Raw genomic sequence first — 27,349 nt, 5'->3', positions numbered from 1 at the left:
TGGGGCTTGGATCTGACAGAACTTCCTCTATGTGAAAGTATGTCTAGCCAACGGTGGCAATCACCAAAGAAGGCTAAAACCATTCAAGTAGCAACAAAAGAAATGCCTTTCAAAGGGTCTACGAGCGTGATGGGGTTTAGAGAAAGGGAGCACCCAGAAGAGAGGCCCACCAGTGCCGAGTTTGAATGGGAGGGCCCGTTCAAGGTTACATTTGAAAGCCAGCACAATGGAGAGAGAAAGATCTCCCTCATACAAAGGGAGAAGTCAGATGGAAGAAGTATTCAAAAGGGAAAAGGGAAGGCCCTTGTTGAGATCTAACCACGAGCGCAAGGATTGTCCATAGGCTTTTGGAATACCAGAGAATTCTCCCATTTGGCAAGAGATAAAGACATCACTGCAGGAATATTGGATATCCTCTGCCTACAGGAAACCTTGTTGTCAATTGCACCTGTCTATGAATGGCTATAGTGCTTATATTAATTCTGCTTGTGTGGGTCAGATAGGCAGGCCCTCAGCAGGCCTACTAACATTGGTTAAAAATGGTAGAGATCTCTGTGTGCTTGACTCTAAATGCCCTAATAGATTTGTGCAGGCTATTTGTTTGAGAATGGGAGAGTCGCTTCCATGTTCCTCCACTTCTTTGCTCCTCCTAAATATCTATTGGAACCCGAAGTGGATTGATTTGTCTAGACTCCTGCAATCCATGAACGCTCTCATTGACGAATTTTGTAGCAAGTTCCCAATTGATGGTATTTGTGTGGGTGGTGATGTAAATGTATCTAGTCTGGTTCGAGGTCTATCTGGTATCTGTGTTCAAGGGCTTTGATGAAGACGCCAACAATCCCCCAACCAGCTGCTCAAATCTTGTTTTCTCCTCCACATTGAACTATGTGTAAGCGAGTCATCTCTTTGAGAGCATACCAGAAGAACTGTAGCGACCATTCCATATTAAAATTAGCATTTCAACAAATGGTGTATCCCACGCAAAAAAAGCTTTGGAATGTTCCCCTAGAGGATTCCAGAGGAGCAAACAGGTTAAGATTGAGGAGAGGGGATGTCAGAGGTCTCCAACCTAAATTTGAAAAAATAGGTGATGGCAGTAAAGAGGTGAACTACGCCCATCTTTTACATGAGTTTAGAACATTAGTCAACCCCACCAAAAACTGGGTAGAGATCATCTGCATACCTATGACGTTGAAGTGGCTAGACAGAAGAACATATTGAGAACAAATATAGGAGCCTTGAAACAAAGGGAAGATGAGGTAATAGGTGGACTAATAGCTAGGAAAAACAAAAATATAGAAATTGGGCAGCAGTCGATAAAGTCAAGTTACTGCAGGCAGATCAGGATGCTATCCTTAACAATAGTGAGAATAGACACGCAAACAACTTGGGAATTGCTTAACCAGATGGGAAACAGAAACAAGTTGCCGGTGGTCAACATGGTGCCTGGGGAAAAATGAGAAGGCCACTATGGGAAAATCTTTGGTAGATGGGAAGGATCTCCCTTGACAAGGTACAAACAGAAGGGGGGGTCCCTCTATTTTGATGAGGATTACTTGTTCACACTCATCAAGAAGTCTAGTAGCTCTAGGGCCCCTGGCCCAGACAGCCTCACCAACATGATGTTAACAGAAGCCCCGGAAGAATGAGTGGCCCTCAGGTATCCCTTATTCAATACAATCTGAGTTCGGAGACTATCCCAGACTCATGGAAATCTGCAGTGATTGTCCCGATCCACAAGGGAAGAGATATGGTGCATCCCGAAAACTATCACCCTATTGAAACTTTTGGATGTGATGGGAAAGATCTTTGTGGGATCTTGTTATCACATTTACAGAAATGGATGGCCTCAATGGGTAGAGCCAATACTAGGCAGACAGGCTTTGTCAAGGGTGTTGGGACTGACTTAAACTTTGAAAGGGTACAACTTTGGAACGATTGACTTCAATATACATGGGCTTTAGCAATGTAAAAAAGGCATTTGACAGCATCGACAGCGAGCAGCTCTGGAGAAAAATGGAGGAGTGGAGCTGCCCTGTGAGTCTGCTATCTACGATTAAAGAATTATATCCGGACACCAATGTTAAAACAAGGCTCAATGCCCAGGGTTTTTATCAAGCCCCATTTCCATGGACAGAGGGTCTAAGCAAGGATGCCTACTTCCCCCAACCCTTTTTATCCTGTTTCTGTCAGATCTATCTATCACATTGAACAGGGTGACCGCCCCCCCCCCCAACTAGGTGGTTGAAAGATCAGTATATTACTTTTTACTGATGATCTGGTCCTGTTAGACAAGCCCCTATTGGACTGCAGCAATCGTTAAGTGGGCTGCAGGAATACATGAGGGATAATGGTGTAGAAAATCAACCCAGCAAAGACCAAGATACTGACTTTTGGGAGTAATAACAAGGGAAGGTGCATCGAGTTACAAATGGTTCCTAGAAGATGCCCCATTAGTAGAAGTCTAGTCAGTGGCCAAACCTAGTACCAACTTTGGTAATAAGGTATGAACTTGGTCTTATCTCGTTATATGGGAAACTCTGTGGAAGGCATTTTCGCTATTTCGGAAGTGCTTATTGGCGCCGTCAGCCCTGCCTTTTGAAATACTTTCCCAGCTAGCGGGTGGAATGGAGCCTGGCATATTGGTAAAATGGTAGGACAGATGTCGGGCTCTATTTGATTCGCTGGGAGCAGGTACTGAACTCCTATTGGTCAACCCAAGTAAAGTCAAAATGAAAATCTGGGCTCAAGGCTGGATAAGCACTCTTGAGGACAGAAGCTCCCATAGGTGGCAACAGGGACTGTGTAATGAATCAAAGGCTTTTGGTAAAAGGCCACGCTACCTAAGGCTTTTTCCGTCCCCGTGGTATAGAGCACAGTTTATGAGATTGAAATTCAATCTGCTCCTGACTCCCACCAACAAAGTCCTGAATACATATGGCAAATCCAATACCGATATGTGCAGATTTTGCCATCATGTTGACCAGGTAGAAACACTGTAGCACATCCTAACAGGGTGTAAAGGTCTGACTGGATGTAGAACAAAGTTCTTGGGTGAATGTCTGACACTAAGACACTGTGAAGAGGTGGAACTCTTTCGGACAAGTCTCTTGGGTGGTGAAGATTTTCATCTAATTTTTCGCTTCAATGCAGTTTTTCCTTTACAAGTGAAAAGCATTGGACTAATTGTAAAACAGTTTTGTGAAATGAGTTTGTTGTGTTACTACAGTTCTGTTTAGAAAATTGTGTTGATGTGTTTTAAAGGAATTGATAAAAGTTTGTAAGAAACTATGTATTCAATGTATTCATCGGCCATCGGCACACCTGCCCCCTCCTTTCCTGCCACTCTCTGGCCGGCCTCTTTGGCCCTCTTCCTGCTCCCACCTACAAGGCCAAAAACCTTGGGGTCATCTTCAACTCCACACTCTCCTTCTCTCCTCACATCTCTGACATCTCCAAGAAGTCACACTACCAGCTGCACCTCCTCAGATGTATTCTCCCTTTCCTCTCATTCCCCCAGAAGCTCACTGTCTCCAGAGCTCTGGTTCTCTCTACTCTTGACTATTGCAACAGCCTCTTTCTAAATCTGCCTGCTTCTTCTCTCCACCCTGTGCAACTCATCCAGAACAGCACTGCGAGACTTGTCCTTGGCCTCAAGCCCAGGGATCGTATCTCTCCAGGACTGAAATCCCTTCACTGGCTTCCAGTGGCTGGGGCCTCAATACCTTCAACTCTCTCTTCCTAAATATCTTCCTTCTCGCGCTCTTCGCTCATCTGCCTCCAACTCCCTCAGGGTCAGTCGCTTCTCCAAGCAACAACTTGGTGGTGATCTCTCTCCTCAACTGGGGCCTCCCTCTGGAACAGCCTCCCTGCCTCCATGAAACTTGTGGAGAACCATCTATGGTTCCGGAAGCACCTTAAAACCTTCCTCTTTGCTTCTGCTTTCTCTCCCCCTCTCCCCTGTTGAACTACTGACTGCAGCTCCACTGGTTACCTGACCACCCTTCTGATCTCAGGCCCAGGCCCCATCAGTTGCACACATACACTGCCTGGCAACCCCCGCACCTAGGGACTGTTTTCTGTATCCCTTCAGTCCCCTACAAGCACTCATGTCTGCACTAACCTTGCACTTGTCTGCACTTACCTTGCACTCTCCACCAGTTGGTTGTTCTTTTTTATATTATTTATACTAGTATCCCATATACTGCACGTCCCCTCCCATGCACTTGCGCGATCTGAATTACACCTGGCCTAGTACGATCATCGTCTGTCTTCCCTTCGTTCCCCCTCCCTTGCCTCGTCGCGCCTTGAAACACTTGTGTATAGTCGCATTATAAATGCCATATCATATAATCAAAAAAATACAAAAATATATATAACCATATTTGGCAATAGCAATAATGCAATATAAAACAATTTAGATCCCTTCAAAGACAAAGTTTGGCAGTGCTAAATAACATTCACTAAAATGGAAACTATCCTAATTGGTGTGAAAAAGAAGAAGGAGTCAGACACACTGAGGGCCTTGTCAATATGTTTCTTTATCAAATCAAATAGGAAAATGCCTATCTATCCCTCTCACTAAGGGGATGTTCCCTGCCTAAGAAACTAAACAACAGGTGATCATCAGTTGTTCAAAGAAGCCAGGGAGGGTCTTGTTTAGTGGGCTCACCTCGCTAGCCTCCTTGGGGAGAAGCAACAAATACCTGATCTTCATTACATACCCCTGCCATTAAGCGAGAGGCTCCCCGTTCCAAAGTAAGAGGGAATCAAATAACACAGCTCATACTTTGCTGATTGTTTTGATTCAGTAGACTTTTGCCCTTCTAAGTCTATTGTCTCTGATGGTTTGTTATTCTCCCAGATCCATGTGGGTGAGTCTACTTTTCCTTCAAAGTTTCAAAGTTTAAGGAATTATTTTTGAAAGGATGGGTTAAAAGGTTAGAAATGTTTGGGAAGTTAGTACGAATGATAACGTACTCTGGTAGGCCGGGTACGGCTGCAGTTTTTATTTTCATAGGGTGACCTCCAGTAGGAGAGGAATTTTAGGATATATTTCAACTTCTCCATGTACAAAGGTGATCTTGACTGCCCCTTCCCTTTTATATCTTCTGAGTATACTAATTGGAGAAGATGTCTGCCTATTTACTTCCGGAGTCAATGAGGGTTTTAGCCCAGTGGCCATTGACCCTGATGGTTTCTTGGCACTGGAAGGCTCGAGGGGTACAATAGTAGATGTTTGCTGTCTCCGAATCATCTTGGCCTGTTCTACCCATTCTTCAAACCTTACCCATCCTACCTACAAAGGTTCCTCAAGGAGGTTTCTTGGGCAAGCTCGGCCAAAATGGCCCCTCGCTTCACACAAGAACCATGTGTGCAAAGTGAAAATAAAAAACCTTTCCCATCCTACCTCTTCCTTGGATGTTGGTTTTTGCTTTGGTTTTCGGATAGAGGTCTCCGACTAACTTCTCCTTTTGGGGTTGATTCCTAGTGGGATAGTTTCTCTGGTTGGTTAAGTCTCTAAATAGGAGGAACTCTTGGGGTGTGTCTAAAGCCTTGTCTTTTTTCTGATTGTTTCACTATGGCCCTAAAACATTTAAATGCCTCTGAGTGGGCTTGGGCAATTTGAATCACCATCTCAAGGGAAGGTTTGGGTTGCTGTAATTCTGCCTGTTGGAGGGATGGGGTAGAACATTCATAAATTGTTCTAGGGCAATAACCTCGGTAGAGTTTTCTTTCTGAGCTATTGGGTGGCAAGATATTTGTACCCATCTGGCTAATTGCTTTGGGTTTTCATTTGGAAGCGGTTGGGTGTTTTGGAACTTTAGCTGGAAGAAGGTTTCAGTTTGCTCACTTCAAACTGCAGATTGCAAATGTGAAAGGCAAAAGGTGCCGTAAACGCTGTAAGCCGCTTGTTGCCCTTTATATTTGCACCCTGCAGTGCAAATGGCCTACTTTCTGGTGGCAGTTTCACACTTATGTTGTAGTGTATACCTAAAGGGAACTTGCTGCCAAATTATTCTTTTGAGAAAAATGAACTCCTTTGTCCAGTGGGGAGAATCTTGCCATATACTTCTCTAGAGAATCAATACGAAATACTGGATGATTATTCTCTGGCAGTTTGCAATCTCCATTTTTAGAAAATGGGTACTATCTCCGCCAACATCCTAGAGCTAGGAAAAATATATGATTTATTGATGTAGGTAAAAAAGGATGTTAAAAAGGCACCCAGACCCTTGGCACATTCAAAAGGAGTTGAATTGCTAGTTTATCTGGGCCAGGTGCTTCACCTTTTTCTTTTTTTATACAATAAAGGAATAACCCCTCAGCTTCAGTAAAAACTAGTGGAAGGTTAGTTGATGTGGTTTGGGGCGCCTCTATCAATACAGTATTGTGGTATATTGTATTAAAATGACAGAGACATGCATCTATTGATACATTATCGTGATCTATGGTCTTAAAATGACAGAGCCATGGGTCTGGGGCCAGAGTAGACCAGGTTTGTTTGGGTTCTTCTGTGGTACAGCATTTAGTAAATGTAGCTCAGAAATACCATTGGTCTCGTTTCTGGGTGGCAGACCTCAATGATGAACACTCTAATGTGGTTGTGTGCTTTTTTTAAACTTTACTAAGTTGTGTGTACTCAATTGTAAATTGCGTAACCACAGCGGAGTCAGCATGCAAACGTGCATCCATAAACACTTTTTCTTGCACTTCTGCAATCAGCGTTGTACCAACTACTGCTGTTTTTTCTGCACTCTCAATGTCTGGGTGCGACTGGCCTTTATCTTAGGTCTTAATAGAGAACATGAAAGCAATGACTTGTGAAAGCCTGTGAGAAACCTCTGGGATATATGCCACTGCGTGAGCTGAATCCATGCATTTATCACACAGGAATTACTGTGGACTCCCACAGTAAAGATTGCATGAGCAAACCAAAAAATCTCCTGCTAAACTAAAATCATGCACATGGTGTGGGATGACATTTCATGCAAGTAAAATATTTTGCAGATGGGCAAAGCAGAAAAGGCCGATGCACATGCAGTGCATTGAGACATACACTAACAAAAGAACAGAAGAAGAACGTTCCACTGTAGCCTGATACCAATAACCTACAACTTCACCTATGCACGCCAACAGTCTGACACATAACACACTTAACACATGAGTACAGTGCACCTATCTGGTTATCCAGGGCTGTTCTGGTGGCTACCCTAAAACAACCCATTGAACAATGCTAGAGAAAAGGCATTATTGCAGTGCCCAGAAACACATGATGAATGATAATATGAAGGGAAGTCTCACAGTGTGTTCTAGATTAATTAATTCACTGGAGACCAGTCTCCAGGGGTGGACTGCCCTATAGGGAACTCTGGAGATTTCCCGGTGGGCCTCTGCACCCTGGGCCTTTTTTCTGTAGTATTTCCAAATTTTCTCATAGGAAAAGCATTGGGCTTGCTGAAAAGGTGTCATACAGGGCCACTTTGAACATTATTTCCAGGGCCTCTTTTGGTCCCCAGTAATTATTTCCAGGGCCTCTTTTAGTTCCCAGTCCAGCCCTGCCAGTCTCTAAGCGCAGGACCGGGATACGAACCTGTGTTGCTTCCAGAACAAACACGTTGCCCCTGAGCTATCCTCACAGCCCTAGATGACATCCATTGTGATAGCTGCTGCTGAGGACAACATAAAGATGATCGGCATAGCCCAGGTATTGTGTGGACATATGGAAGAATTACAGAAGCTTTGCACCAGTGCAAGTGCAATAAGCACTCCTGCACAAATTGCTCGACTGTAAAGAAACTAGAGAAAACATTATTTCAAGGCATTTTTGCATCAAGACTCTGTTGACTGTTCCTTTGCCCTGGTGCCCAAATGCATTGAAATAACACATATGTTGGTAAATTTGGCTCTAGTGCTAATTGCACTTGTTCTTATGCAAAGTTTCTGTAAAACTGCTGTTTAAGTGATGTGTACGCCATCCCTCAACAGCTAGATGCTGCTTATCCACAACTCCTGTTTTATAACAAATATCACAACATGCTGCAATGCATATGTTCACCAAAGCACTGCGAAGACTCCCGATATGTGCGAACGGATGTTGCGATGGCAAGTTTAGATTCTGTATGAGACCTTATAATAAAGCTTCCATGCTCGTTTCCATGGCAGCTTCTGGAGAGGGCGCGGGAGAGGGCGTTTTGCTTCAGAAATAGAACATGGTTGAAGTGATAATGGATCTTAATATCGCAGTTTGGATGCCTGTGCATATGACCAAGACATTTCAAATCGAGGCTATAAAAGCTTTTTTGGTGGCAACTTCATTTCAATTTTACCCTACACTAAATTGCGTAATGTAGGAGAAAGGTTCTAAAATATAACTTAATATGACATTAAGTACAGGAACGGGGTTTTCTATATATAGTTCTTCAGTGTGCTGTGCAATGTGACAGGATATGCACAATTGAAATACGTGGATGTTAAAAGAGTGCACCAATTGTATCTATGGATCAAACTTGTCAATTGCATTTTTTGTTTGTATTGTTTTGTTTCTTTTTCCCATGGGGTTTTAAAGTAACAACTAGTTTGGAAGCTTGCTGGGAGCAGTCCTGTCGGTCAGCCTAAGAAATGATTCCATTGCAGGCCCATCTGGCTGCTGCATTGAAGCCGCTCTTTGGTGTGCTGGAGCTCGGGGTGGGTGCTCCACTGTCAATGGTGTGTGACACACTTATCATGTTATGTTATGTTGTTACTTGGCATTTATATAGCGCTCTATATATCATTGGTATGACCTCAAAGCGCTGGTAGGTTGAACGCCCTCGGGAACTGTAGTTCTGCTCAGTAAAGAGCGGTAGAGTTGTAGGGTGTGTGGGTGCACTGGATCTGCGTGATCCGACCGCGGCTGGTTTTCCTGCGACGGAAAGGTTTGCTTGGGAAATGGAAGCACCACAAAAGGTTTGTACATTTCCCATGTGAAATACATGTCCCCTGCAACCCCCCGCTCACTATACTGTAATAACTTTTTTACCTTTCTTAAATGCATAACACCAAAGGTTCGAACTTTTGATGTTTGAACCTTTGGTCGTATGCATTTTCGGACTTTTGATGCTTGCGGATGTTTTTTCTCAGTAAAAACGTACAATACCGAGTGCACCAGATATGTGTGCAGCTGATGTAAATGCCGGATGGTGGCTGCATCCTAGTGTTAGGTGTGGTGCTGAAGATATCAGTTGGATGTGTGCAGTCTGGTGGGTGGACACCCAGACTGGGATCTGGCTGCGTTAGGCCTGAAGGATGCATTTGTGAGCAAGAATGCCGGAATGTGCTCGGCTAGCTGTGTTTTATTAGGGTGATGAGGTATTCATGGGTCATATTTGTATGTGAACAACTAGGCCAAATTAATCAGGTGTATAGCTCTGTGATGGTGTATAGTAGAGAGTAAGCGTGGTGATGTGATATGATGGTTATCTTTAAAGCGCCCGAGACCAGACACATGAAGAAGAGGCAGGGAAAACAGCAACACATGGACACATAGAAACAGGGGGCTGGGCTTGCAGCGACATGAGGGGGGGGGGTGTGGATATATAGAAACAGCATGGGGAACAGGAAAGCTCAGTACACAGTGATACACGGTGGCATGTTAACATTTACATTCACATTTCTATCTAGCTGTGATTCAAGATAATGTATGCAACTCCACCCAAGTGTGGGACATGATAACATTTGCAATTCTATCTAGAATCGACTCAGGCTAATGTTTGCGATTTCATCTAAGTGAAGCACCTGCTTCCATCCACAGGTCCGACAAGTGTTGGACATGCTAACATTTGCATTTCTATCTAGAAGTGACTCTGGCTAATGATGTGGCAGAGGCTATGCTTGATATTTCTGTGGAAGGAGCCACTGGGTAATTCCCCATGTGGGTCTGTGTGGCAGTGTAGTATGGTGTGCGTGATATGTCATGTGAGGTGTATTTGAAGCAGGAAGTGGGGCTGCACTGTGGGCATCTGACCTGCATAGCTCTCAACTCACAAGCTTTTGTCACTCGCCTTGTAATCAGCTGACTCACCCACCGAGCCCCCTACACGCCAATTCCCTTCAATGGGTTCTCACTGGCCCCCAACAAATGTGACGTTTTCACCTGCCTAGGCAACACAAAAGGTTGAGAGTTATTGACCTGTGAAGCAGACAATGTGGGCCCTGCTTGAGAGGTGTGCTGTATGGAGGGCAAGAGTCTGAGTGAAAACATTTTCTCGTTTATACAGATTGGGTTATATTTCATTCAGGTCGAGTGGGTGATTGCTTTTAGCAGAACGCATTTGACAGAATTACTAATACAACTGGTGTTGTCAGTGTGAGCCACATTAGTGGCATATAGCCACACGGGCCACGCTAAATGTAAACTAACTTGCTAGTAAGATTGCTGAATGGGTTGAGAATCTCTTTGTATAGATCTTTCTGTGAAATGCCGTTTGCATGTGTGAATTCTGGGAAAGTTAAAAGACTACTTATTACTTCTGAGGTTGATAATGAAACCGGTGCCAATGTCATGTTAAATTGCACAATGTTAAGCAGATCCAATGCGTCCACTTCCTCTGGTCATATTGTTACAAATTTATTTATTTTACATTTTTAAAGTGCTCACACAGCCCACGGACATCCTGGTGCTGTTAAAGAAATTGTTTTTTTGTAGTTGTATAATTGTTTTTTTGCTTAGTTGCGATTTTATAACGCGCTTAATACCCACAGGTTTCTAAGCCAGAACCGGGATCGAACCTGTGTTGCTTCGTGTCGTCTTGCTTCTAAGGCGCGCACGTTGCCGCTGAGCTATATTGCACACTGGTGGAAGAATGCTAGTCCATGTGAGCACCTTCCAAAGACATGCTGCTGGGAGGAGTGAGCCATTTGGTTGTGTTGTACCTATTTTAACCAGACCCATGTTGTTGGCACTCTCCGGAAGGATTTAGAACATTGTTTGGGCAGATGATGTGCCCCATTATCAGTGGATACACAGGGGCGCCCGATGAGTTTACCCCACTTTTCCATTTGTGGTGGGTCAGTGCAACTATCGGAAATACGAGAAATCCGATCTGGGTTCAATCAACTGTATTTATAGTATTGATACTTTCTTAAAGGATAAAAAAATTATCTGATCTAGCTGGACATTTTTCATGTAAACGGTAACAAGTACGACAGCAAACATGAAAAGGAATGTAAGCCACTTGGGCTGAGTCAAACAGAGGAAAGTGTACCGTATTTCCGTATTAACAGTTACGTTTCTTGTTTCAGCAGGAATGATTTACCTATATCCAGTCGTGGGAAGGGGGCTTATCTAATTTCATTGGGTGTATTCGCACCTGGGAATTAATTAGTCCACCATTCAGTTTTCATCTAGGCCCTAGTGGTTCACCAAGTTGATGATGCCATCAGAGACCACTCTCAGGAGCAGAACATGTATATTATAATCTACATCCATTATGTAATTTTCATGTCCCAATGTATTTCTCCTTGGGGACTTTAACCAGAATACAACAAAGGGTGCGTTGAGCCACTTGGGCCCTGATCATAGCCGTGGCTGCACTTCAGGTCCTTATCTAATGTCTCTCCCCGTTCTAAAAATTTCTGACAGCTTTCCTCCACACTCTAAACAATGACCAAATGATTTCAGAAGGTTTTTTAACAGTTTTTTTTCAATGCTTTTAATAATTGGAGGGAGGATAAAAGTAACAGGTTTAAAAAAATTACCAAGGTGGTGTCACACAAATGTTTTTGCAAAGGCTTTTAAGAAAAGGCATCTTCTTTTTTTTTTTTTTTTTGCAAAATATATTTCAAAAAGGGCTTTTTTTAATTTTGGTAGTAGGGAATCAAAAAAGGTTTTTTACAAAGAGATTCTCAAAAGATGAGCAATACTTCCAGGAATCCCCCAAAATGAGCAAAATACAAATTCAAAATTCATACACAAGAAATATAATGCAAAATGGCCCACCAAATTGTTCCCAGCGGCTGCAGTATAAGCGCTCCTGCGCTCTGCATGTGTGGATCAGTTCTGGGTAACGCCGCAGGTACCAGGCGAGGCCGGGTAACCCGTGCCCCCATGGCAGCCAGGCAGGGGAGAGGGACGAGCAACAGCCCAACAAAATGGGGCAGTGCTCCTCCCTCTCCCCCAGTACAACTACAAAGCGACACACTGTCGCCTGTGGCCCAGGAAGAGAAGAAGGAAGGGCGAGGTGTTAAACAATACCTTGCCCTTCCTCCTCAAGGGGTGCTAAGCACCGGTGTCAGGAAGGGGCAGGAAACAGAGTATTGTTAGGCAGCACATGGGCATATTGCTGTAGGCATCAGCCGGCCGGGGGCGGCACCCAGCCCCCCACACAGGAACAACAAAGACCTAGGGTAGCCCTGATCTAATATAAGGAGCTGCTTTTTGCCGCAAAAACCCGAATCTGCTTGTAGTCCCTGCACGGGGACCCAAACAAAAGAGTTCGCTGTGTAACGCAGAGTCTCTTCTTTTTTTCTTTACTGAGCATTGCTCTGTTCAATTGACTACTGCCGGGGTACTCGAGATTTCACTTACACTGTGTCCCATATAGGTTGCAAGAGTGTTTATGTGGCCGAGGGCGAAGGAGCGTAATTACTACTAATCTGTTTGCGGGTGAACAGACTACCGAAATCTCAAAGTATCCAAAAGGGCAATAGATTCCAACAGCAACTTGGCGCCTACTGTCGGGAGCCGTAACAGACAAACGCACAAGAGGCCCAGGGTATGGTTTTCCGCAGCTTCAAAGGTCTGGGAGCGGAAACAGTGATCGAGCCGGCAAGAGTCTTCAAGCGTCTAGAGGCAGATTGAATATGCAACTACATCGTAGTGGTTAAGAAGTCTGGGCCGGTATTACCAGGCAACATGCGCACGCTAAGCCAAGAAGCACATTGGAAGCACAACGACACAGAACGTCTCCTGGAGAGCCTGTCAAAGATGCATTGCAAGCATTTCTATTCGAAGAAGCGTTTTGTGTGGACGGGTAAGAGAGGAAAACGAAGCCTAAAGCATTACCCAATTTAAAAGCAGCCTGAATTTAAAACAATATAAACACAGGCAGCTCCTGTTTTCTTCATCCTTACAAAATCGTGTGCAGCACGAAACGAAAACCACAAAGCAAAATAACAAGACAGTGGACCAAATATTTTGCTGGGAGCAGCACAAAGCAAATCGGGCAGCGCACGGCTGTTTTTGCAAGAAAATACAAAGTTTTTCAAGTTAAAACTTAATGAAACAAGAATTCCAGTACCCTGCACATGGGGCACAATAAAGAAAATCAGAAAACCTATGGTAAAGAGTGTCGCTGACGACGAAAGACCAAAAACAAAATGGAGGAGGCAGCAGTTTAACCACTGCGGGGTCATGTCGCCTACAACCTGTGAGCCTCCCCCTGGGAAAGGGGAGGGCAGGGGGCGGAACATCGCCAGGGCGCCAAAACAACCCAAAGCCTGCCAAGGGCTAACAAAGGAAGTGGGCGGGCGAGCGCCTTATAAGCAGCAGGGCCTGTCTGCAGAGACATCTCGCTCTTGCAGTGGGACCCTGCCGACTCGCCGTATCGGAAGGATTTCGTTTTAAGTTGTGATTAAATGGAACTTACCTACGCCGGTTAACCTCCTGGCCATGACTCCTTTTCTGAATATATATCACAATAAGGTTGATGCAAAGTTGTTGTGGCAAGGGTTCAGGTGGGGTTTTCAGATCCCGGGGGCAGGTAGCCAGGGGGGGAAAGAGGCGGCCAACTTACGGTCAGCATTGGAGAAACCGAGGTGGTGCAGAGGAAGGTGGAGAAGGAAGTGAGTCTAGGAAGAGTGGCAGGCCCATTTCCTGCCCCACCCATGGACAACATGGTGGTATCTCCACTAGGATTGGTTCCTAAGGAGGAAGAAGGCCAGTTTCGCCTGATCCACCACCTCTCCTTCCCAGAGGGTCAGTCGGTGAATGATGGCATACCTGAAGAGTTGCGCAGGGTGCAGTACGCCTTGCTGGAAGATGCAGCACTAATGGTAAGAGCAGCGGGAGAAGGGGCTCTGCTGGGGAAAGCAGACATAGAGTCAGCATTTCGACTATTACTGATCCACAAAGACAGTCACCATTTGCTGGGTTTCAAGGTGGGCAAGCAGTACTATTACGACAGGTGTCTACCAATGGGCTGCGCTATTTCATGCGTTTATTTTGAGGCGGTCAGCACCTTCTTGGAATTTACGGTGAGGCAAAAAACGAAGGTGGGGGGAGTATTGCATTACCTGGACGATTTCCTCTTCATTGGTAGAAAGGGGACGGAGGAATGCAGGACCCTGATGGAGGAATTTCGGGGGATGATGAAACATTTGGGTGTACCATTGGCGCCTGGGAAAACCATGGGTCCAGCCACTACATTGACATTTCTGGGGATTGAGATTGATTCAATAAAGGGCGAGTGTAGGCTGCCGCAGGACAAGGTACGGAAGCTACAGGGCATGATACGAGACCTGTTGGGGAAAAACAAAGCAACCCTACAGGAGTTACAGTCGCTGGCGGGAAAGCTGAATTTTGCAGGGAGAGTAATACCATTGGGCAGGGCATTTGCCAGAAGTGTGGAACTGAAAACAGTAGGTTTGCAACACCCCTCTCAGCACGTCCGGTTGGCATCAGAGTTGAAGGAGGATCTCAGGATGTGGGACACCTTCCTAACAGAATCCAATGGGGTGGCAATCTGGAGGGCAGACTGGGCTAGCAGTCACAGGCTCAAACTTTTTATTGACTCCTCTGGGTCCTGGGGTTTTGGTGCAATCCTGAGGGATAGGTGGTGTGGCAAGGCATGGCCACTGGAATGGCACGAGAAAGGTGTCACAAAGGACATTACGCTGTTGGAGTTATTCCCCATAGTAGTGGCATTCAAGTTGTGGGGAGATCTCCTGGAGAACAAAAAAGTTGCATTATGGTCTGATAATTTGGCAGTAGTCCAGATCATCAATACGGGGTCATCTGGCAATCTGAGGGTGTTAAGGTTACTCAGGGAACTCACCAAAAGTCTGTTAAGTTTAAACACTGAAGTCAGGGCATGGCACATTCCTGGTATAAAAAACACAGCTGCTGATTCTCTGTCTCGTTTACAGTGGGACAGGTTCCGGGAGAGCTGCCCCGAAGCAAGGAAGGAAATGACCCCATTCGAGGATCAGCGGTGGGCGATGATTGGGGTGATCTGAGCTCCTTGGTGGAGACAGCACTGGCACCAGGTACAGCAAAAAGGTACAGGGCATGTTGGGATCGCTTCACTCAATTCCAGGAAGAGGTGCTGTCGGGCGACCAGGGGGAGAACCCAGTACGGGCCTTTGTGGGCTGGGTCTGGAAGACGGGGAAAACCCGGGCGTGGGTCGGATACCACTTGGCAGCCATAGCGCATTACGCTAAGCTTAAGGGAAAAAAGGACCCCACCAAAGAGCACTGAATCACGATGGCCATGAGAGGCTGGGCAAAGCAGACAGTAACAAAACCAGATGAGAGGCGGCCAATTGACATTGTAAAACTACATAGGTTGATTAAATGTCTGGGCACAGTATGTAACGATGAGGCGGAGAGGGTGCTGTTCACGGCCACCTTTACGGTGGCATTCTTTGGGGCTCTCAGGGTCAACGAGCTGGTGCCAGAGAATAAAAGCGGCAAGGGGAGCGGGTTTTTACGCTTAAGGGATGTTCAGGTGAACAGCACCCAAGTGGTCATCTATGTGAGAAGGTCAAAAACGGATCAGAAAGGGAAGGGGGCAGCGTTAGCGCTGCTGGCCATACAAACAAGCAGAGTATGCCCAGTGGTAGCAACAGCCAACTTTCTCCAGCAGAGGCTGCCGTCAGAGGCAGAGGCTCCTTGGCTCTTGCACAGAGACGGGTCCGCACTAAGCCGCTTCCAGTTTAAGAAGGTGATGGCCCTGGGCCTGGCAAAAATGGGGTTGTCGGGGGGCCGGTTTGGGACACACTCATTCAGGATAGGGACCGCCACCTCCGCGGCAGTCGGGGGACTGTGGGCAGAGGACATCAGGAAGTTGGGGAGATGGTCTTCCGGATGCTACAAACGTTATATCAGGCTGGAAAAAAGTATAAGTTAACCATGCCGTTCCCTCCACTTGTCATTTCCCAACAGCGCAAGGCAGGAGGAAGCGCACCGTGTGGGTGGTGTGGCATTCGTTCGTCTCAAGGGCCAAGGCGAACTGGACCCGGCAGCAGGAAGAGCTAACAGCCGGCGAGTTCAGGATTAAGTGGCATGGGGTGCCTGGCATGAAGTGGGCCCAGTTAAAGGGGCATCTGCAGAAATTGCTGAACACACATCAGAAGCCAGGGGTGTTGGTGATACACTTGGGAGGGAACGATCTGACCAGCCTGGGGAGGGGTGTCCTGTTGAAGGACATTACGAGCACATTGCAGGAGATCTCAGCACAGTTGGGCGAAACTGAGATAGTATGGTCGGAAGTTATTCCCAGGGCACAATGGAGGGGGGCCGAGAACCACTCAGCGGTCGAAAAATCAAGGAGGAAGCTGAATGGGGCCATTGCAAAGTTCTGCAGGGGCAGAGGTTTCCATGAAATCAGGCACGGCTTGATCAACGGAAAGACGCCTGAGTACTTTCTGGAAGATGGGGTACACCTGTCCGCAAAAGGGATGGAGCTCTTTTTCTGGAACATTTGTACCAAATTGCTGGAGTTATAAGAGGGAGTCAGTAGGGAGGGGGAGCCACAGAGGGCGAGAACCCACTTAGTGGCGTGGCGGTGTTTGGGCAACCAAGCACAAATGATAGACTCCGGACGAGCCAGAAGGAAACCGGAATGGGTCATCGCTATTCCGGACCAGTGCCTCTTGGGGGCCTAAACGGCGGGGGCATCTGGTGGTAATGAATAAGGCTCAGCTTCCCCCAAAACAAACGGCACTCTCCCCACCCATGGACACCTGCATGGGCAGGATAGGCTCAGGTACAAAGGGTCGGGGGAGTTGGGGGCCTACTATACAAAAGTATAGGGGGAAGCAAGGGAAATCCGGCACAGAGCAAGCGCCACACTCGCAGACTGAAGTTCACAAATGTGTACAATAATTCTGTTTTCATGGAAATAAAACTGCGGCCAAGTTTGCCATTTTGAAAACTGTGTCATGCCAATTGATTGCGCAAAGTTACAAAGCGCGGCTGGGGGCATGCTCAAAGGATAATTGGCGAGAAAGGCAAATGGACAAAAATAAAGGGGTTATGTGGCTGAAGACGAAAGACCAAAAACAAAATGGAGGAGGCAGCAGTTTAACCACTGAGGGGTCATGTCGCCTACAACGTGTGACCCTCCCCCTGGGAAAGGGGATGGCAGGGGGCGGAACATCGCCAGGGCGCCGAAACAACCCAAAGCCCGCGAAGGGCTAACAAAGGAAGAGGGCGGGGCGAGCGCCTTATAAGCAGCAGGGCCTGTCTGCAGAGACATCTCGCTCCTTCAGTGGGACCCTGCCGACTCGCCGTATCGGAAGGATTTCGTTTTCCACCCACCCACGAAAGGGCAGGGAAGGAGGTTGACACCTGGACGTCGCTGTCGCAGGACGGTCAGGACAATGTGGGACAGTGTTGGCAGTGTTTGGGCAACCAAGCACAAATGATAGACTCCGGACGAGCCAGAAGGAAACCGGAATGGATCTTCGCTCTTCCGGACCAGCGCCTCTTGCGGGCCTAAACGGCGGGGGCGTCTGGTGGTAACGAATAAGGCTCAGCTTCCCCCAAAACAAACGGCACACTCCCCACCCATGGACACCTGCACGGACAGGATAGGCTCAGGTACAAAGGGTTGGGGGAGTTGAGGGCCTACTATACAAAAGTATAGGGGGAAGCAAGGGAAATCCGGCACGGAGCAAGCGCCACACTTGCAGACTAAAGTTCACAAATGTGTACAATAATTCTGTTGTCATGGAAATAAAACTGCGGCCAGGTTTGCCATTTTGAAAACTGTGTCATGCCAATTGATTGCGAAAAGTAACAAAGCGTAGCTGGGGGCATGCGCAAAGGATAATTGGTGAGAAAGGCAAATGGACAAATGCAGGGGTTATAACCTGATTACGGGGCATAACATAGCAGTATCCTGAGCACGGGGAGCAATGCAGCAGAACCCTGCACACAGGGCACGAAAAAACCCTGCCAAGTTTACCAGGCAACAGGTTTTTCAGAAAGGAAAACACGTAAAAACGTTTGGTAGCAGGACAACAGAGTGTTTCTCTGATGCAGTGGGTAAACAAAGCCTGATAGAAACGTTCCAATCTGCGCAGGGCAAGCACCAAAGAGACGGGAAAAGTCCTTTACGAGTATTGAAGCTGGTCTGCAGCGAAGATCCGGGGAAAGCAAGACAGCAGGGGGAGCCTTCCAAGATCTGGAGAACACTGCATGGGGCGAGGTTGAGTGTCAAGCGGCAACGTGTAGACAACAACTTTTTAAACATTGTAGCAACTCTTCGAAACCCCGGGCAGAGTCGCTAGGTGATGTGCTTGCAGACACAGAAAAAACATGTTGGAAGCAGGACGACGTGGAGCGCGCTACAGAACATTTGCTAAAAAGCTCATTAAGAAGGTAACACAAGCTTTAAAGCAACATATAAAGACAGCAAAAGTAGTAGTCTTTCGTGTTAAATATTCACTGAATACCTTTGTAGAGCAGCATACAATCGTATATACTCGTGATCAATAATGAATTCAATCAATCAATCAGGACCGGAGGCAGGTGCGTGTCAACAGGTCTTTAATCAAACGTGAAATGCCCAATTGGCGGTAACCCCGCCTCCCTAATCACATGGGTCGCAGCCCACAAGCAACTGCAATAAACAGAGGACTGCTCCTCTTGAACAAATAACAATAATAATAAAAGTAGGACATTACATCTCCCCTCTCCTTGAACAAATACTTTAATACTGTTCAAGCAAACTCTTCAATCCATCTTGTGGGTGTGCGGATGACCCTCTTGGATAAGCTGTGCGCCGGTGGGACCAGTTTCACTGGAGTGCCGTCACTGTCACTGCCACTATCATCAGCGTCTCTTTCCTCTTCATGATATTCAGAATCCTTATCTGACGAATCATCTGTCAGTGTCATTGAGGTGCTGACAGGGGTGTCCGTGCTGTTGAAAGCCTTGAAAAAGGATTAATTCCTGGTGATTGTGCCATGAGGGCTAGCAACCGTTAACATCGACCCTTGGATGTGAGTCACTTTCATGGGGTCTGGCTTGAAAGCAGGCATGTCCTTAGTGACTTGGTTTTGTTGTACTAATACTTGGTCACCAATGCGAATGGTGCACTGTCTGGCCCTTCTTCTGGCATCTGCGTATTCTTTCATTTTGTCCTTGCTTTTGGAATTCTGTATGTGCGTGGAATTATCCTTGTTTCATGCATAGTGAGGAAGCCTGGTTCTGATGACACGTCCGAACATTAGCATTGATGGGCATTCGCCAGTTGGGCTATGCTGTGTATTCCGATATTCTCGTAGTAACGTGCAGATGGCTTGCATGAATGACCCGTTTGTGATGGAACAGATCTGGAGCGTGCGTTTAAGGTTTCCCATGAAACGTTCCACCATTCCGTTTGCCTGTGGACACAGTGGTGTGACCTTGTGATGTTGGAAGCCAAGGTGTTCAGCGAACATAGCAAAGTCATGGCTCGTGAAAGGAGGCCCGTTATCAGATTTGACTCGTGAGGGGATGCCGTAGTCAGCAAAAGTTTTGTCCAGCGCAGGTATGACGGCTTGAGCACTGGTCGAGTGAATCAAATGTACTTCTGGGAATCGTGAAATTTCATCAATGATCACCAGCACATATTTGCCGTTTGCCAGCGGCCAAAACATATCCACTGCTACCCCATCCCACACCTGCAGAGGCATCTTAGATGTTTTAAGCGGCTCGGGAATGTGCGCGGAGCCACCGCCTGACAGGGTAAGCATTTCCTTAGTAGTTGTTCCACCCTTTCATCTATGGATGGGAACCATACCTTCGTTCTTAGTTGTCTCTTGGTTGACACTAATTCCTCTGTGTCCGGCATGGGTGATATCTAGTACCTGGTCTTGCAGGGTTGCCGGAATTACTATTCTGTTTTCTTTCAATAGCAGGCCTTCGGGTGATGTGGACAGGGTATGTCGGACGAGTTTGAATGTGCGAAAGTGTTGTTCCTCCTCCGTGGACAGGGAAGGTGCCCCTTTGGGTCTGTTCTGTCATTGGTTCGACTTGAGGCAGGATTGTACTGTCTGGAGTAGTATGTCCTTTTGTGTCGCTTCTAGCAGCTGGGCTGTGGTGATGGATTTGGGTAGCGCACTGCTGACTAGGTACTGTAGATATTGGTTTGCTTTGTGTGATTGGCGCTCATCTTGAGCCGGAAGTGGATAGCGTGATAGAAAGTCTGCAGGGTTGTTGTCTTTGCCTGGTCGATGGATTATCTTGAATGAGTATTCTTGTAGCCTTAAACCCCATCTGGCGATCCGTGGTGGCATTTTGGCTGTCGGTTTTCCATAGATGGTGGTGAGAGCCTGGTGATCCGTAACTATGGTGAACAGTCTTCCATACAGAAATAGATGATAGTGCTCACATGCCCATACTACCGCTAAGCTCTCTTTTCCGGGTTGGGAGTATGCACATTCTGTGTTGGAGAGACTGCGGCTTGCATAAGCTACAATTCTCTTCAGAGAGTCAGGTGATGCACCACGCCTGGATTGTGCTAGGATTGCTCCTAGTCCAACTGGGCTGGCATCCACTGTGAGTTCCGTGTCAAGGTCAGGGTCGTAGTATGCCATGCATGAAGCCGTTGCGATTCTTTTCTTAATTTCTTGAAATGCTTGTTCACAGGTATCTGACCACTGGAATTCTTGATGCTTCCCAGTTAGCAATCGAAGAGGCATGCTCACAGAGGTGAAATATTGTATATAACGAGTGCAGTAGCTCGCCATTCCCAGGAATGAGCGTACGGCTGAAACTGATGTGGGTGTGGGCGTCTCTACCAGCGATTGAACCTTTTCCGGATCTGGTTTCAGGCCATCTTTTGAGAACATATGTCCAAAGAATTTGTGAGTGGATTTGCTGATCTCACATTTGTCCGGGTTGAGTGTGAGGTGGGCATTTTCTAGTGCCATGCAGACTCTCCTCAGAGTAACATCATGGCTGTCTTGTGTGGTGCCGAAAATTAATATGTCTTCCGAGTAGTTTAAACAGTTGGGGATGTGTTTTATCATTTGATGTATTTCATTTTGGAAAATTTCGGCAGCCGAAGATACCCCAAAACAGAGCCTTTTATACCTGAATAAGCCCAGGTGGGTTGAAAAAGTGGTGATATATCTTGAAGCAGGGTGTAGCTCTAGTTGGTGATATCCCTTATTTAAGTCTAATTTCGAGAACACCTTGGATCCGTGCAATAGGTGCATCATATCAGTCATTCTTGGGGCAAGGTGTTGTTCCCGCTCTATGGCCACGTTTGGGGCCCTCATGTCCACGCAAATGTGAATGCTATCCTTGTTGTCCTTTTTCGGTACGGGTACAATGGGAGACACCCAGGGAGTTGGTCCTGATGCTGGTTCTATGATGTCCTGCTGTAATAATGATTGAATCTCGTCCTCCACGTGTCTTTGTATGTTGAGAGGTATGCCCCTGTAGTGCTGTGCTGTCGGAGGTATCTGTCGATTGATATGCAGCTTCACTTGTTTGTCCTTTAATTTTCCCAGCCCCTTGAATAGAGAGGGGAACATTTTATTCATCATGTCCTTCGGGCTGGTCGTGTATGCCGACATTATTTGATACATGATTTGAATGAGTCCCATTTGGATCGCAGACTTGAAGCTCAGAATGCTGCCGCCTGGCACGTTCCCTTTTATGACATATATTTTGATCTTTTGATTTTTGTCTTTCTACTGACAGTGTGCCGTGAACATCCCTTGGCAGTTGAGAGGCTTATTGGAGCCGTATGGATATATTAATGTGCCTGCTTCTTTCAGTGACTTCTTGTAGTTGAGTAGTTTATAAGTCTCATCATTTATGAGATTTACCGCTGCTCCCGTGTCAATTAGAAATTCTTTGTTTTGCCCATTAATTTGTAGTAGCAGGGTGGGACTGTATTCTGCGGCTATGCTGTTTCCAATTGCGTGTACATATCCCCTTTTCCTGTCCCCGCTGGATGAGGATGAGTGCGATTCCTGTCTTCTGCTAGGAAAATTTTCTAGATATCTGATCTTCTGTCTGGAGTGTCTCCTTTGCGAATCATGTCTGGTGCTAGCGCGGCTCGAGTAGTCTCTTCTCTCTTCCCGCCTCCTCTCCTCTCGTGGCGTGTCGCGGGATGAGCTTTGCGGTTGGTGTCTGGATGTTGCAGGCGACTGCCTCCTGCAAGATCTCGAACTTTCTCTCGTCGAGGTTCGATCTTGTCTCTTCGTGTCCTTGTACATATCAGTCGGCTGGAAGAAATTGACGTTTCTGCACACGGATTGGAAGTGGTTTTCGCCTCCGCACTTGTCACAGTTGTGTCCGATGGCTGGACATGGGCCTACATGTGGAAATTTGAAACCGCACCTGTAACATTTTTTTGTTCAGCGGGATATGAGTCTCTCGATGTTCTGATGGGGCATACTGATGCAGTGGAAGCAGACTGCGTGATTTTGATGTTATCAAATGATTCGGTTTGTTGCATGAGGGCGGCGTCTGCTCATGCGAGTTGCAATATCTCTTCCAGTGTCCTGCTTTTTTGAAGTAGTTTCTTTCTGAACTCGTGCGATGCGCAGCCAGCGATGGTTTGGGACTTTATTGCTTCATCCGTTGAATATCTATCAAAATCACAATATTTTGCTCTTTTCCTTAAACGCATTACGAAGTTGTCCATACTTTCACTGCTGTCCTGTGTAGATGTGTGGAAAATGTGTCGTTCATAATCAACATTTCGTAAGGGTGCGAAGTAGGCATTTAGTGCGTCAATGATGCCTTGAAAAGTGTCCGTGGAAGATTCAGGCATTTCAAAAACGATGTCCCGTACTTTAGGACCTAGAGAATGGAGTAGTATACCACTGAGTCGACGCTCCTCCCTTACCCCTGATGCGTCTATGTAGATATGCAGTTCCTTGAGCCATCTGGCCCATCTGGGGGCGAGGCTGCTGGTGTCTGACATGTCGAATGGTGGTACAGCTTGTAGTTGTAAGGATTCTGAGCCACTGTCATCTTTGTTAGTGGCTTGCCGAGGTGTGGAGCTGGAGGAGGGGCTCAGAATTCCACTGTCTGTATTGTCTTCCGACATGTTTGCCTTCTTACTGCCGCTGGCAGTGCCTTGTTCGTCGTGGGAACTCTGCTTGTAACGGTTTCTTCACAGCGTGCCGGGTGTGCGCGTATTGCTGTGGCTGGACTCCACGTGTGTTACGCGGTGTGCGTAATACATGAGTTGCCGGATTCTGTCTGCTCAAACGATTGCTGCATATGAAGTCAGGTCTTCTTACTTGTGCGGATGCTTGCGCCGCGTGAGTCGTAAATGGCTCCGGTGCTGCAAGTTAGGCAGGTGGAATCCTCGAGTCAGTGTCAGATAACTGGCAGGACCTTCTGGCTCCGGTGCCGTTTCACGAAAACCTCGTCGCCATTGTTAAATATTCACTGAATACCTTTGTAGAGCAGCATACAATCGTATATACTCGTGATCAATAATGAATGCAATCAATCAATCAGGACCGGAGGCATGTGCGTGTCAACAGGTCTTTAATCAAACGTGAACTGCCCAATTGGCGGTAACCCTGCCTCCCTAATCACGTGGGACTCAGCCCACAAGCAACTGCAATAAACAGAGGACTGCCCCTCTTGAACAAATAACAATAATAATAAAAGTAGGGCATTACATCTCGGAAGACACTGGGAGAGCAATTCTCACCCGATTAAGTTGTGCAAAAGATGTGGCGCAAAGACCCTGCAGATCGAGCAGAATATAACAAAGGAAGAGCCCACAGCTCACGTGTTCTGAACTGGCACACTACTATACGTTTGCAGGCAAAAAAGACACATAGGTGTTTGTTAAACAGCATCATCGTACATTACATGTTTTTCAAGCCAACATGTAAGATGACAAGGCGTTTTTGTTAACAGAACGTCATTTTTAAACTGAAACTATCACAAACCAACAAAATGAAGTGCCCAAATCAGGACCCATACAGAAACCAGTACCCTGAGCACAAGGCACAAGAGCATTACGCACTAAACTTGCAAACAACCAAAAGCAGTACCCTGAATACAGGGAACAACACAACAGTACCCCCAATACCGGGCACAGAACAACAGTACCCTGAATACAGGGCACAACCCATTGAAAACAGATTCACCTCCAGAGCCTGAGACACCAGGGACGGCAGAAACAGAGGGGGGATGGGGCAACAAGGCCATTAAAAACATGAACCCCACCCAGGTATCAACAGGAGGGCCAAATGTTACGGTTAAAGAAGGGCAGGCAGGACCCACAACAGCCAGCCCAGCATCAGAAGGTACATGGATCAACAGTGCGAATTTAGAGGGAGAATGAAGCATTACAAATGGAAATATGGAAAGGAGAACCAAAAACAAAGGAGAGAGTTCCAGCGGTCATGCAGCATTTAAAAACACTAAGCAGTCAGCTCAGCTGGCACACGCGCTCACTGTTGTACATCTGGACAATATCTGCTGATGCAATTTTTGAAACCCGGCAGGGTCAGCACACAAGCCAATGTGAATCAGTACCACTGCTATGGCACCTGATATGCGATACAGGAACATGGGGTGGTAGCAATAAGGAGCACTATGCAGCCACAACAAACCCCAGCAAGTCTCTAACCACATTTAAATAAAAAAGTGAACCACGTTCAAATGCTTCCACTAAGTAATTAAGGGGAGCAGTTGTGCAAATTTATATCAGCAAAGAAACATAAAGCTAATAAATGGAGGACCCATAGAAAGGGATCTCCAACTGCACGCAGCTATCCGAACAGAGCATGCCATATAATTCTGTGCATGCAGAATAAACAACAGGGCCCTGAAAACAGGGTTTGAAACAGTGCAGATCTCCCAACTAAGGAGAACCCAGTTGCAACAACACTACTTAAGGAGCCCAACAGAAGTAGGCCGCAGGCACGGAATGGGGTGACGCCAATGCGACAAAGTAGCACAAAAACAGACATGACATTGGGAGCTAGCAGTAAGTAGCCACAAGAAGAAAGGGAGACCGCACCAAAAACACCAAAAGCAAGGTAGGTAAGAGAGCACCCAAGGAGGGACACCAGAAGGCACATAATTTCAATACCGCACACGGTTCCTAAGCCAGCCAAAGGCCCAAAAAGGCACACACTCAGGCAGTCAAAAACCAAAACCAGTCCCAAAAACTTCCAGAGAGCAAAAGCAAACAACTAAGAAAAGACAGAAAACCAGGCAGTCAGCTAAACGCAGCAAACAGAGCATTCGTTTTTGCTCACACCTGCTCAGAGACGGGGGATCCAGCTCACAGATACTGCCAGTGCCTAACACAGCCCACCATCCTGATCAAGTCAAGAGGTACAGCACATACCCAGTTGAGGGAAAAAGCAGGCCCAGAACCTGGACAAAAAGACCCTCTCACATGCTAGATAAAATATAAACCCACAGTCTTTGACACCACGAACGGAGCACCCTCCAAACAAAAATGGTTTCCGCACAAGATAAAATTGGGCAAGGGAAAAAGATCGGAAAAGGGCACAAGAAGTTACTGTGGGGCCAGCTAAAAATAGATGCAACACAAAATCAAGAAAGGTTCCAGAATGTGGAAGTTCCTGCAGCATGCTGCATGGGTTACACAGGATGGGGACCAGTTTTCCCAGTCTTCAGAGCGCGACAGAGCACGGCAAGGATATTACAGTATTGATCCACCCAAGTAAAGGAGAAGAAGCACTGGTTCCTGTCAGGGGAGTAAAGCAGAATCCCAGTTTCAATTGTGGCCAGTCGGCAGGGTTAAGAAGCAGACACATCAGAGCAAGAAAGCAGGAAAACAAACAAGACAGGGTCCAGAATGAAAACCCAGGGTTTCCGCAAAACAGGCAGCCAAAGTAGCAGTAGGGCGAGACATCTCTAACGTGCATAAATGCCATCCTGCCAAACTGAGTAAGAGCAGAAAAGCGGGGGTAAACAGCAAAGGTGAAGCAACATTAAAAAGAACAACAGTGTTTGAGTTGAGCTCAGGGAGAGGCCATAACATATGAGATCCCCACCAAATAATTTTGCCGGTCCAATAACACAGCGTGTGGGCAGCCCATTTTTGACATCGTACAGGGCCTGCTAACACAGGTTCGAACCACGACAGGGCCAAACTTAGCTTTTTCAGCCTTCCGAGGTCGAAAAAGAGCACCACACACTGTGGGCAATAACAAGCAGCGGTCAGATACCTGAGGTTTCCTAGCACAGACGAAAACAATTCTCAAAGATATTTCATAGAGAGTTAAATAACAGGACAGCGCAGACCCGCAAGACAAGCAAAAATGCCAAAAGAAAAAATAATATATATATACACTCAATGAAAAAAAAACTTTGTTAAAGGGACATAATGGTTAAGTTCTGCTACTAAAAACCTATGAAATTCAGTGAAAAAACATTGTTAAAGGGACTTTATAGTTACAAGTAAAACCAAAAACCCCCACAATTCACCAGTTATGGTAAGCTAAGCAACCATAACTTGCGCCACCACTGTGCACTGATAAGACTAACACCCAGGACATCAAAGACAAATATCATTGATGACATCACTAATGACATCACATGTCTAGCCCGTTCTTTTTTGTTCACTGCCATATGTAGGCCAGGTGGTTTTATTTACTGACAGTCCGAAACTTAACATTCAAAAGGTATTACATTTATAGATGTTGCCATTCTCACATGTTCTTACACTACTTTCCTTACAATTTAATCGCATCTTATGATGTACATATATAGGGGAAGAAGCAGGCCTGAAACACAGCAATCATTTTTGTGCATGAATGCAATCATGTAGGTTATACACAGTTGCCAATGATACTACCTCTTGTTTGCTTACTTTACTCTCCATAAATAAGCCCCATATTTGTATGCATTGTAGTCTATTTATGTTTTGTGCATATTAGAAATATGTAGAAAGTGATGCATTATTAGGTACTTAGTACATGTTTCACAGTATGGAAAAGTCTGATACAGAAACATTCACTGTTTTATTATATAACTTTGGAAAATTACAAATATTGCACCTCTATGGTTTATGCTGCAGCCAATACCTACATTTCTGTATGAGCAGTTTCCTGTACTAGAAAGAACACTGCAATGGAATGTTCTTTTGAACACTACATTGCGTAATGATGTATGTAGTTTTATATACAT

This window comes from Ambystoma mexicanum, chromosome 7q (assembly GCF_040938575.1).
Source record: "Ambystoma mexicanum isolate Mex_15411 chromosome 7q, UKY_AmexF1_1, whole genome shotgun sequence".
In the NCBI taxonomy this organism is placed as follows: Eukaryota; Metazoa; Chordata; class Amphibia; order Caudata; family Ambystomatidae; genus Ambystoma; species Ambystoma mexicanum.
The sequence above is the reverse complement of the archived record's forward strand: the minus strand, read 5'-3'. Positions refer to the sequence as shown.